Below are 14,160 nucleotides of genomic sequence, written 5' to 3'. Positions count from 1 at the left end.
ATTCAGCTTCTGATGGACATCTAGGTTGCTTCCATGTCCTGGCTATTATAAACAGTGCTGCGATGAACATTGGGCTACATGTGTCTCTTTCCCTTCTGGTTTCCTCAGTGTGTATGCCCAGCAGTGGGATTGCTGGGTCATAAGGCAGTTCTATTTCCAGTTTTTTAAGGAATCTCCACACTGTTCTCCATAGTGGCTGTACTAGTTTGCATTCCCACCAACAGTGCAAGAGGGTTCCCTTTTCTCCACACCCTCTCCAGCATTTATTACTTGTAGACTTTTGGATCACAGCCATTCTGACTGGTGTGAAATGGTACCTCATAGTGGTTTTGATTTGCATTTCTCTGATAATGAGTGATGTTGAGCATCTTTTCATGTGTTTGTTAGCCATCTGTATGTCTTCTTTGGAGAAATGTCTATTTAGTTCTTTGGCCCATTTTTTGATTGGGTCATTTATTTTTCTGGAGTTGAGCTGTAGGAGTTGCTTGTATATTCTCGAGACTAGTTGTTTGTCAGTTGCTTCATTTGCTATTCTCTTCTCCCATTCTGAAGGCTGTCTTTTCACCTTGCTAATAGTTTCCTTTGATGTGCAGAAGCTTTTAAGGTTAATTAGGTCCCATTTGTTTATTTTTGCTTTTATTTCCAATATTCTGGGAGGTGGGTCATAGAGGATCCTGCTGTGATGTATGTCAGAGAGTGTTTTGCCTATGTTCTCCTCTAGGAGTTTTATCGTTTCTAGTCTTATGTTTAGATCCTTAATCCATTTTGAGTTTATTTTTGTGTATGGTGTTAGAACGTGTTCTAGTTTCATTCTTTTACAAGTGGTTGACCAGATTTCCCAGCACCACTTGTTAAAGAGATTGTCTTTAATCCATTGTATATTCTTGCCTCCTTTGTCAAAGATAAGGTGTCCATATGTGCGTGGATTTATCTCTGGGCTTTCTATTTTGTTCCATTGATCTATATTTCTGTCTTTGTGCCAGTACCATACTGTCTTGATAACTGTGGCTTTGTAGTAGAGCCTGAAGTCAGGTAGGTTGATTCCTCCTGTTCCATTCTTCTTTCTCAAGATCGCTTTGGCTATTCGAGGTTTTTTGTATTTCCATACAAATTGTGAAATTATTTGTTCTAGCTCTGTGAAGAATACTGTTGGTAGCTTGATAGGGATTGCATTGAATCTATAAATTGCTTTGGGTAGTATACTCATTTTCACTATATTGATTCTTCCAATCCATGAACATGGTATATTTCTCCATCTGTTAGTGTCCTCTTTGATTTCTTTCACCAGTGTTTTATAGTTTTCTATATATAGGTCTTTAGTTTCTTTAGGTAGATATATTCCTAAGTATTTTATTCTTTCCATTGCAATGGTGAATGGAATTGTTTCCTTAATTTCTCGTTCTGTTTTCTCATTATTAGTGTATAGGAATGCAAGGGATTTCTGTGTGTTGATTTTATATCCTGCAACTTTACTATAGTCATTGATTAGTTCTAGTAATTTTCTGGTGGAGTCTTTAGGGTTTTCTATGTAGAGGATCAAGTCATCTGCAAATAGTGAGAGCTTTACTTCTTCTTTTCCAATTTGGATTCCTTTTATTTCTTTTTCTGCTCTGACTGCTGTGGCCAAAACTTCCAAGACTATGTTGAATAGTAATGGTGAAAGTGGGCACCCTTGTCTTGTTCCTGACTTTAGAGGAAATGCTTTCAATTTTTCACCATTGAGGATAATGTTTGCTGTGGGTTTGTCATATATAGCTTTTATTATGTTGAGGTATGTTCCTTCTATTCCTGCTTTCTGGAGAGTTTTGATCATAAATGGATGTTGAATTTTGTCAAAGGCTTTCTCTGCATCTATTGAGATAATCATATGGTTTTTATTTTTCAATTTGTTAATGTGGTGTATTTACATTGAAAAACACCAATACAGTATACTAACGCATATATATGGAATTTAGAAAGATGGTAACAATAACCCTGTGTACGAGACAGCAAAAGAGACACTGATGTATAGAACAGTCTTATGGACTCTGTGGGAGAGGGAGAGGGTGGAAGATTTAGGAGAATGGCATTGAAACATGTAAAATATCATGTATGAAACGAGTTGCCAGTCCAGGTTCGATGCACGATACTGGATGCTTGGGGCTGGTGCACTGGGACGACCCAGAGGGATGGTATGGGGAAGGAGGAGGGAGGAGGGTTCAGGATGGGGAACACATGTACACCTGTGGCGGATTCATTTTGATATTTGGCAAAACTAATACAATTATGTAAAGTTTAAAAATAAAATAAAATTTAAAAAAAAAAAAAGATTTTTTAAACTATATCTTATGGCTTGCTTCCCAGGCACCATTTCTACCATAAATGTTCTGAATCTCATGAATGTCTGAAATCTTCTATTCATTCCTCAAGGCTTGGGAAGCGGGAGCCCAATAGTTAAGATCATGACCTATGAAGTCAGGCGATCTTGGTTTAATCCCCAAATGCCCTTACAAAATGTATGTTTTTGGACAAGTTAATCTTTCTTGTCTTAATTTCTCCATCTAGTAAGTGGGGAAATAGTACATACAGGTTTATCTGGAAAATAAATGAGATAACACATGCAAAACACTTAAAATGGAGCTTGAACCACAGGTAGACGTTAACCATCGTTATCATCCTCATCAACACCTTGTCTGATGATCTTGTTTCCTACCTTAATAACAGAATTTTACTTATCAGGCACTATAGACTCACCCGTTTTCACTGCCTCTGTGTTTTTACACCTAGCCTGCCTTCTTCCCTTCAGTCATACCTTTATATATATTTCCAAATACCTTCTAAGTGTCCAGCACTGCCCCAGGCACAAGATACCACTGCCCAAGAATGTGGGCCTCCTCTTTTCTGAAGTTAAGCCACAGGCTCCACCTGATCTTTCCCACTGGCTCCAGCTCCTCGCCAGCTCATTCGACCTCCCCACCAGTTCACTCCACCTTCTTCCCCCAAATCTTTAATCTTTACCTCTCCACTGGTTTCTTGCTCTGCCTGAAAATCTTCATTAGTACCTACTCATGGTAGTGGTGCACATTCAGTCAGGTCCAACTCTTTGCAACCCCATGGGCTATTCTGTCCATGGAATTTTCCAGGCAAGAATATTGGAGTGGGTTGCCATTTCCTTCTCCAGGGGATCTTCCCAACCTGGGGACTGAATTCCTGTCTCTTGTGTCTCCTGGACTGGCAGGCAGGTTCTTTATTCTTTACCAGCTGAGCCACTGGGTAGAGTCACCATATATTTCTTCTTCCTTTAACGTCCATAGTTCTCAAAGAAAAGTCCTAAAATCTGATTTCTTAAACTCCACTGAAACTTTACTTACCAAGATTCCTAATGGCCTTCTTACAGCCATATGCAATAACTGTTTTAGGCCTCCTTCTGTTTGTTCTGCTACTTCTAACACTGTTGACTATGCAGTCAGCTTGCAAACTCTCTTCTCTTCTTTAATGCAAGTTGTTAACACCATCGTGGTTTTCTCACAGTTCTTTGGCTGTTCCATCAAATTCCCTTAAAGCAGATGTTCCTCAAGCAGGAGATCCAGCTCTTCCTATTCTCTGTCTCAAAGATCTTGACTCTCCCCATTGCTCAAACACTAGCTCTAATGAGATGACTGTTGTATTTCTAACTCCAGTTTTGACTTCTCCCCTGAGTTTCAGTCCATTTCCAACTGCCTGTCAGGCATTTCCAATTAGACTTTCAATCTAAGCATGACACCCGAAAAATGTGATATTTCACCCATAGACTACTCCCTAATCTGATTTTCCCTCTGTAGTTAAAGATAACAAATGAAGGGAGAATACATCCCAGGTAAGAGAAAACTTCTCAAAAAATAAAGGCAGGCAAAGCCTTTCAATTTTCCACAATGATGTCTCTTACAAACATCTCTTTCTCACCATTTTTCTTTTTCCACTCCATTTCAGGCCTGTGCACTGGCTGCAGTGTCACCTGCCACCACTCTCACCATCTGCCTCCACCAATCCAGCAAACTACTTCATAAAAAGATTTAAAAAATGCCTATTACCACTCATGTACCTACCACCTACAAAGATTAAATCCAAATTCTTGACAATAACATTGAAAGTCTCTGAGAGGCGGGCCTAAGACTGCCTCTCTTCCCAGCACTGAAATCCTTATGTTTCAGATGACTCTGAGCTCACAACCATTCTGGTCAGTGTCTGCTACACATCTCATACTCTCCCACCTTGCCTGCACAAGCCCCTCCACTCCTATAAATTATCCAAATTCCATCTCTGCCTCAAATCTTAGCTTAACCTACCACACAATCTTCCAACAGCATTTAGGTATACAGTGTTTTTCACTATTATTATTACATCATGCTTTCTATGTACCAGGCACTGTTCTAAACACTTTATATATACTAATTAATCCAAATCTTACAATAATGCTGTAAGATGGATACCATTATTATCTGTATTTAACATATGGGGAAACTGGGGCACAGGAAGACTAGGCAATTGTCTAGACTTACAGCTTGTGAGTGGCCGGCCCACAAATTACATCCAGGCTGCGTGGTTTCAAAGTCTGTGTTCTGCTGCCTATCTGGAATTCTTTAGCAGTTTTGTCTGTACTGCTCATTTATCAATAAGCTACTTTGAGACATCTATTCAATTATGAGGAGATGACAAGACATATTTAAGTCTTTTCCCTTCAGCTAGATTAATCACTTAGGTAAACCTTTACTACTGAGGTTTCTCCAGTTACTGATCACTATCAATAAATATTAGCTTATAGATTTGTTAAATAAAAATACAAGAATGGACAGAAATAAGAGTATCTAGCCGAGATGTTAAAAGTCTGAGAAGTAACTTTAAACTATTTCCAAGAATAGAAGGTTTATTTTTTTTTTAACTGGCTATTGGGGTTTTTTTCATTTTCCTATGGTAAAACAAAACCATAAAGATAGAATGTCAGGAAAAAACTTCTAAATGATTATACATCATGAAATGTTATAAGACAGGGTGAAAAATTTCTCATCTTTAGGATTTCCAAGAATAAAAAGTGCCTAGGAAAAATTATATAGTCTTGCCTGAAAGTAGAGAAACGGATTCTTATTAGAATAGTGAGCACCTAACAATGCTTAAATCAATGTTTATTTAATAAATGCATGAGCTACCTTGACCACAAAATTATCTAAGTTGTCTTCTACAGAACATAATTTTTATGCAGAGCTACATTCCAGTAAGTCCAACATCATGAGTCTTCTGAAAAAGTACACATTTTCAGAAGTTCCACCCATTTGGAAACTAGTTTTAGTTTTGGCAGAGCTGATATTCATTTTGATAGTATTTAGGCAAATTTTTCAGCTATTTCTTAAAGCCACTCTTGCTTGATATACGATAAAATAAACCACAAAGAGGTAGTTTCTGCCCTTTAGCTAAAATTTTCAAGACTCATAATAAGACATGAATCAACAGAGATCAGAACAATTCATTCTCTTCTTCATCCCTCCTTTCTTGTCTCTATATGGAGTGGCAGTAGGTATCAAACAAGAGCAAGCCAGCTAAATCTGGCATCTTGTCACTGTCCGGGAAATCAAGTCCTTAGAAATCAACTCATCCTTAGTGAAATTAAGACTGAAGTAGTCACCAGAATGATTTTTGTGTGTTAGTCGCTCAGTCCTTTCTGAGCGACTCTTTCTGAGTCCGACTCAGAAAGAGCCCAACTCTTTCTGATCCCATGGACTACTGCCCACCAGGCTCCTCTGTCCATGGGATTCTCCAGGCCAGAATCCTGGAGTGGCTTGCTATTCCCTTCTCCAGGGGATCTTCCCAACCCAGGAACTGAACCTGGATCTCCTGCATTGTAGGCTGCCTGAGCCACCAGGGAAGCCCAGAATGATTTACTCATTTACAATAAAAGTATTTTGTCACACAGGTGAAATAATATATGCTGGCACAATAAGCACATCCCATCCCTGTAGATAAGCCACTTCAATATAAGTCAAAATCATAATCAGAAACTAATTTCCTAGAGAAGGAGGGAATATATCACTATGATTTCCAACTACTTTTTTTAATCATGAGAAATCATTTTTATAGCAATCAGAAATATCTACGGACTGCATGACTGGTGCATTTTCTCTATGTATGGAGAACTGCCTGGAAATCAGAAAGGTGTTTAATGAGTCTGTGCTCCAAAACAGAGGCAGGATTCAAACGAACAATAGCATCAAACTCGACCAGTCTTACTACTGGCACTAGAAACAACCACTCACCTAAAAGGGCTTAGATATGCTCACCTCAGTAAATTTCTTTTTATTATCCTTCCACAAGTGGTCAACAGGCCTTCTGATGGACATATTTTTTAAAAAATATATAAATATTATCAAAGACTTCTGCAAGGCAAAGAGTGATTCTATCAATATCTTCTGATTTTGCAGATCTAATGTATCAAGTTAATCTTCCATTTCGACAAAAGGGCAAGCAGATCTCTTTCTTTATTCTTTTTGAGAAGCTGGAATGGGGGAGAGACAGGGGAAAGTGCTTCACTTTGAACTGACACTGAATTTTATGTTATAAACAAAGAAAACATTAGATATAAAATGAAGTGGCAGGACTTTCCTGTTGGCCCAGTAGTTAGGAATCCACCTGCCAATTCAGGAGACATGGGTTTGATCCCTAGCCAGGAAAGAACCCAGATGCTGCACAGCAATTAAGCCCATGTACCCCAACTACTGAGCCTGGGTGCACCTAGAGCCTGTGCTCCACAATGAGAAGCTACCACAATGAGAAGCCATGCATTTCAACTAGAGAACAGCCCCAACTCACTACAACTAGAGAAAAGCCTGTGCAGCAATGAATACCCAGAACAGCCAGAAATCAGTCAATAAATATAATTTTTAAATAAATTTAAAAAATAAAGCAGTAGACCTTCAAAACTTGTTCTTCATCCTTCAGCAAATTTTAGCTGATACACAGCAACCTAATTGAGACTACATTTTCCAGATTCCCTTGCCAGTAGGTATGATCAGTAGCTAAGTTCTCACCAACAGAATGTGAATGAAAGCAATGAATTATACTTCAAAGCTTTGGTCTTTATGCACTGGGTGTACACTCCTCTGCTACCATGGAGCTCACCAGAGGAATCACAGAAGTCACATGAAAAGGCTGGCAGAGCCACTTTGCCAGCTTGCATCCCACGAGGTCATAAGGAAGAGTACCTATCAGGCCTGGACTGTTAAGTGACAAAACAAAATTTATCAAAGTCATTGGGTCTCTCTGACACAACAGCTTAATCTGTATTCTTATTGATAGAGATATGGATAAAATTGAACATCAGAACTGCATATTAGACCATGTAACCACTCTATGTAAATTCATAGCACTTAGGTACACCTTTAGCAGAGAATGTCACCCAGTATGTATCTATTCCTACATATTTGATGCCGAGGAATTCATTGGTTTCTTAAGATTAAAAAAAGCAATGATTGAGTCCATAGTATTAAACTCAAAAGACAAGAAAATTATAAATACTTTGGGGAAATTAAGGGGTTTCTGAGGAGCACATGCATTGTCAACGCTAATGTAAAAAGCAAATGGGAGTGGGAGGAGTGGGAGAGATGATAAAGTATTCATTCTGATTTTAACTCTGAAATCCAAGTACATTTTAGGAGTGACAAGTATTATCTACATCATTCTTTTTAACATTTCTTATATATAAGTAGGAGTAATTTTAATATCTATAATTATTAGCTACATCGCTTTTTAATCTAAATTTACTAACTTCAGGGCCTTTTGTTTACCAACTCTCTAATCACTTGTATCACATTTAACAGATATCAACTATTAATGTCAACAACTAATGTACTTCTAACTGTTCATATCTTAACTGAATATTACCAACATCATCCTTATTTAAATATATTTATTCCTCTAGCCAAATGAACTCAGGGTTAACACTAATTTCCAAGATGGGTAGAAGTTAAGTAAAGAATCTGAGACTCTGGTGCCTGAATTCCTTTAGGACAGATGGCTGGTCTTCAAAGAATTTACAACCACATGACTGTTCCATTCAAAAATTATATTGTGCCACAGCCAACTTTGATTATTTATGTTAACTGAAGGCAGAAGCACAGATGATCAAAAACATTCTGCAAATCACTTCTAGTTGGCTTTGAAATATCTATTAATTTTTTTAAAGAGATTTATTTGATTATCTTTTTCTCAGGATAATACGAAAAATGACTTACATTCCCTGGGTATGAGCCAAATGACAGGAGCATAACGGGTGGTTGGACCAATTCAATGTGGGTATAAAAACGCACCACAAATAAAATGGAAAGCAGACCAATTATAAGAGATGAATGAGACTTGACTACAGATATTAAAAATAAGATATTTTAAAACATGATTCTGTATTAGGCTTTGTATGGAATTAGACTTATAGAGATAGAGCTAAAGAGAAAATCTGTGCTATATTAGAGTTCACAAGCTCAGGGAAATAAATATTTCTAGAAACCCCTTGGTGGTTGGACTACCAGTCTTAAAGGTTTCTCACACAGGGATATTAATACTATTAGTGCTTTGCTCTATTTTTTAAAGTATTTCAGTACACGATACTTATCAATTAGTAAGGAAAAATAATAACTTTACAATGCAAGAAACATGGCAGACAGCGTATAATACAAGAGATCAAATTAACATCACCAGCAACGAGACATGCCCAACAAGTGCTTTACTCTTAAACGTTATTAATACCTACAATGACCAGGACACATGGACCATGTGCATTGCTAGACATGCTCCAAATTTCAAAATGGATCTGAAATCCCTCAGAAGTCACTAGTGTAGCAGGGGCGTCAGCACCAAAACAGGAGGTGCACGGAAAAGAAGGACTTTTCCCTCCACTGCTTCTCTCCTGGGCCTGTGTGTCTAGAAACCTTTTGACTTGGGTCAAATTCCATCTTCTGATTTTGTTCAATGCCTAAGAAATTTCTAGCATTTAATAAGTGCTAAGTAATAAGACACACAGTGGAGGCATAATAAATTAACATGAAATGCTCCACAGTGGGGCCCACTTTATGGATTATGCCAGTAATCCAGGGGCCGTATTTTTGAAAAATAGATTTGTATTACAATAAACCTTATTGTATTACAACAGATTCACTGACTTACAGCGTGTTGCACACTTTCAAATCCCAAACCTATAAAGCATTTATTTTTTATTTAAGATTTATAAAATCATGTCCATCTTAAGATGCCTCCAGGCGTTCATATGATATAAAAGCAGATACAAAATTCTAACAAGAAGAAAAGCCAGGCTCTGTTCAGATTTGCTTTTGTTCTTTTTTAAAGCACTAAACAAAAGCCATATGTCTAATACCTGAAGGTCAACCCAAAGGGCCAACTTTATAAAGATTTATAAAATAAAAAACTCTATCTCAAGAAAACACTGCTCTCTTTGGACACCAAAGACTTGGGCCAACTAGCAAGGGAGCTTTGGTGGTGCCTCACTGGAAGCAAGTTTTAAGATACCTAAAGGATTAAAGCACAAATTTTTTAAAAATAAAACTCACTACTCTGAATTTAACTCCAAAGCAAAGCAGCGCTGTGATGTGTCTCCTGCTGTGATGGATGATGCCGAATGCTGGAGCGGCAACACTCTGCACACAGCATCGCCCTCACCTGGTCTTTACTGAGCAGGCCCTTCTCTTTCATGTACATTCACAGCTGGATCAGAAGGACGGCAAGTCAAGAAGATACAACAGCTGTCTTAATGTTGGGCAAAGGTGAAATGGTGAAGAGAAACTTAATGACAATGTTTCTGGTAGCCTGTGGTGAATTATTCATATTTATTCTGATTTTTATTTTCAGACTTCCCAGACTACCCCTCCCATATAAAAAGCAGGAAAAGTCACAAAATGGATGTCAGAATAATAGAATGCTTGAACATACATTAGATAGTTTCACAGTTTTTTGGTTTGCTTTTACTATTATGTTACCTATGCTTGTACAATGCTTTGCATATAGTAGGTGCTCAAATATCTGAGGAAGGTGGGAGGAAGAACAGGAAAGAAGGAAGAACTCAAGAAGGAGAATTTTGTAAGTGGAGCATAGACAGAAAGGCCAACTGTAAAATTTTCATCTGGGATTGACCCCAACCCTGAAACCTCTACTTGAAACTAGCCAAAGCTCTGCTTTCTTTCTGTTTCTAGCAAGTTTAATATAAAACCAGACATTTCTTCTAGTTGTATATGAGTAATTCCTCCTTGTAAATTAGAATTCCTGAGGTTCCTAGGATCACTGTCACTAAAAAAGATAAAAGCAGAATTTATTTTCTCAAGTGGGAAACATATAAATTTAACTACATGTTTAAACCCATAAGTTTATATATAGCATATACAGAAAGGGAGCACAGCTATGATTAACAAGAGAATAGTTATGGCTCTAAGGTTGGACACATGCCCTCTTCTCTGCTCTGTCTCAGTCCTTCACCCTAGCAGAGCTCGTTGGCTCCCATAGCTTCTATGTGTCAGTAATTACCAATTTATCTCCAATCCAAATCTGAGTTCCATGTGCCAGTCCTCTGCATCCAGCTTTTTCTGGAAATCTCCATTTGGATGACTCACAGGCGTCTCAAACCTGAAAAGACTCAATACTGAATGTTTGGTCTTAACTGCATGCACAGTCTGCCTTTCCTCAGATTTCCCTACCTTGGTAAATGGACCACCACTCACCCAGCTATTCATGCAGAAATACAGTGCTAAAATGAGGCCTCCTTCTTTCCTGCATCTTCCACACCCACTCTATCATCATGTTTAATGATACTACCTTCGAAACATCTCAATCTCTCCTGCTCTTCAGCATCTCCAATGTCATCATCCTAATCCAGAGACTGCCAACTGTCATCTACAGAATCCTACCCTACCTGCACGACTGCTCTGTTTGGCTTGCTGTATTTTCATAAGCTATTTGGATCAGCTGTTAACATTTATTTATTTATTTTTTTTAATTTTATTTTATTTTTAAACTTTACATAACTGTATTAGTTTTGCCAAATATCAAAATGTTTATAAATTTAAATATTAACAAAACAATTTGGATTCCTAGCTTCTCTTGGAAAACTAAAAAATCTGGCAACAACACTGGGTAGGTACATAATTCCACTTGGTCTATATTAGGTGGGCTCAGGAAAGAAACAACTCTGCCTCCTGGTTTCTTTGCTGGTCCCCTCTTCACGGTCTCCCAACACTGAGGCCAAAGGAAAATTGACATTTATCAACATAGCTTTAATATTATTGCTTATATGGGTCTGCTATATACTTTTATACCACCCCACTGAAGGCAAATGAGTATGTGAACCCATTCCAGTATGTTTCCTTTCAAAATGTGAATCAGATCATATCTCTTGCCTGGTTAAACTTTCTAATGACTTCCAACTGACTTAAAAACCTAAAAGCTTACCATTACCTAAAAGGCCCTGTATGGTCTAACCTGTCCAATTTCATCTCTAGAATATAAGCTCCTAATGACAAGGACTTTTTGTTTTATTAATAATATTATGGGGGGGGGGGTTCTAAGGAGTTTAAAAACTCATTCCTAGCCACAGGTAATTTCCAAATTTTGTAGTATAAATTATATGAAATACTATTATCCCTCTTACTTTCTGATAATTATTTAGTTACCTCTGATTCAGTATTAAGTTTCCTTGTAGCAAATCTATTAGTACACTGCTTTAGAAACACATCAAAACATGTGTTATTTTTAGTAAAGAAGTAATTTCATTCATTTTCACTCCACCAAAATGGTACAGATTTGCCAGGCTGAAACAATTAATTTCCCTTTCATTTACACACTTATCTGTAAAGGCATCATGAAGTATGCCACAGGAATCATCTCTCTTCGAAGCCTATTATGTATGCTTTGTAATTTACTGGAAATTGAAATCATCAGTAATCATTTCTTCCTTTCCTCTTGTCAGGCTGGAGTCCTTTTTTAAGAGCTTTCTTTTCAGGTTTTGCCAACACATTTTTTTTAAAGTATTTTCCTTCTTCTTTGAAAATGTGCCTATAAAGTTCAAAAATTTTTAAATAGTGCATTCCTAGATGACATCTTAAAAAAGAGCAATTTCAAAGCAAAATTTCTTTTTTGCCCAATTCAGGCATTTATCTTTTCCTAGAGATATGTAGATGAGAAAAGAAGCAAGGTCCACACATAAAAGGAAAACAGTCAACTAAAAGGCTTACCTGAAAACCACACCATAATTCAAATATTGTTAAGGGTCACTGTCAACATGTTTAGGCCAGGAGCACAATCTACCTTTAAATTGTTGTAATCTGATGGAAGGGATAAAAGTTTGACATAGTATTCCTCTAAAGAGAGCAGGGTAAAAAGATGAGCAATAAATCCATAAGGAATGGATATGGCCAGGCAGACATTATAGAAAAGGCACCAGGAAAAATCAATAACCGCAGAAAAGGACAACAGAACCCATGGGTAAAAGGAATGTGTAAATTCTAAGGATTTAAGATCTTTTGGAGGATTTTCATTGGATTGGGCTGTTTTTCCCAAAATCTAGCCTTTCAGTTAAAAAAAAAAAAAAAAAAAGCTATCTTCTCAACCGGAAGTTCATAATATTTTTTTAAAAGCAACCTACAATGTGACTCCTTTTAATGCCTGGTTCCATAAATGTGCCTGGCACTTCATAGTCATTCATAAAACATCCGTGGATATTCCAATGAGCTATCAAAGGTGGTAAGATAAAACACAATACTAAGAGGGTTGTCACAAATCCCAGTTATTTACCTGTAAGATTTTCTTTATGAAGCTCTATCACCCCAAGTAGCTATTACAGTTAAATGGATAATGATGTAAAACATGCAGACTGTGCTGCCACAGAGGAAGCACTCAATAAATATGAGCTATCCTTCTTTGTGCACACAGCAAGCATTGCCTGCCTCAAGTCTTAGGAAATGTTGTGTCTCCAAACTCACCCTCCTGTTAACCTGCTGTGGAGGACAGTATCTGTGTTCTCAAACAGAGGCTGGCTCAATATTTTTGCATCATATTTGAGGATCAGAAAGAAAGCAAGATTTTAGTAGGTCCTAACTTAGGCACTGTCAGAGCAAAGAAGAAAAGCAACTCAAAATGACAGCTGTCAGGAGGGAAAAAACCTTAATGGTAGTAAGTAGGTTTCTGCAAAAGTAACTTCCCCAGACAGATACCAGAAGTGACTGTGTAGGGAAGCCTCCAGAAAGTAGGGAACCACTGCCCTACTTCTTTCTTTCACAGCTAAGCTCCTCAAAAATGTTGATATATCCTGTTTCCAATTCTTCCTTCTCTCTTGAACCTAATCCAATCAGGTTTCCACACCACCACTCATCTAAAACTGCTCCACAAGGGCATTCACGATCTCCATGTTGCTAAACTGTCAATTATCAGACCTGATCAAATGTGAACCCTTGGCAGCACCACACAATGGGTCACTCTATTCCTTCGCTTCCGAGTCACAACCTTCCCCTGACTTTGCTCCCCCGTCACTGGCAGCTCCTCCTTGGTCTGGGGTACCAGACCCTTCTCCTAACCTCAGCCTCAATGCTGGGCTTTCATCCAGTCTCACAGCTTTGAGACACATCATGCTGGTAACTCCTAATTTTATATATCTGGCCAGGATTTCTACCTTAGACTTCAGACACATATTCAACTGTCTCTTCAGCATTTCCACTCAAGACATCTAATAGGCATCTCATATCTAAAATGTTTTAGAGCTACTCTAAAACCTATCTTGTACAGTCCTCCTATCTCAGTCACTGCAATTCCATCCTTTTAGTTCTTCAGACCAAAAACCTTGGTGCCACCTGTGACTCCTTTCTTATCCCATGCATATCTTCCAGCCAATGCCATTAGCTCTCCCTTCAAATATATCAGAACCTCCAGCATTTCCCCTCACTTCACCGCTTCCACTCTCACCCAAGAGACTGCCACCACCTTTCGCCTCCATTCTGTTTTCTTTGCTCTTGCCTCTTCAACCTACGCTCCACCCAGCAGTTAGATCAATCAGATCACAGGACTGCTCAGCTCACCACCCTCCAATGGCTCCCCCATCTCACTCCAAGCTCACTCCAAGTAGTCTGTGGGATCTGATCCCACAGACTACTTTCCATTCTGCTACAG

At 38.1% G+C, this 14,160-nt stretch overlaps 1 protein-coding gene across 18 annotated transcripts in view; it reads right to left on the bottom strand.

The window, feature by feature from the left end:
* BTBD9 (BTB domain containing 9) overlaps window positions 1–14,160 on the bottom strand; it is a 410,213-nt gene that overhangs the window by 319,291 nt on the left and 76,762 nt on the right. The window lies entirely within an intron of this gene.

This window comes from Bubalus kerabau, chromosome 3 (genome assembly GCF_029407905.1).
Source record: "Bubalus kerabau isolate K-KA32 ecotype Philippines breed swamp buffalo chromosome 3, PCC_UOA_SB_1v2, whole genome shotgun sequence".
NCBI lineage: Eukaryota > Metazoa > Chordata > Mammalia > Artiodactyla > Bovidae > Bubalus > Bubalus kerabau.
The sequence above is the reverse complement of the archived record's forward strand: the minus strand, read 5'-3'. Positions and strand labels throughout refer to the sequence as shown.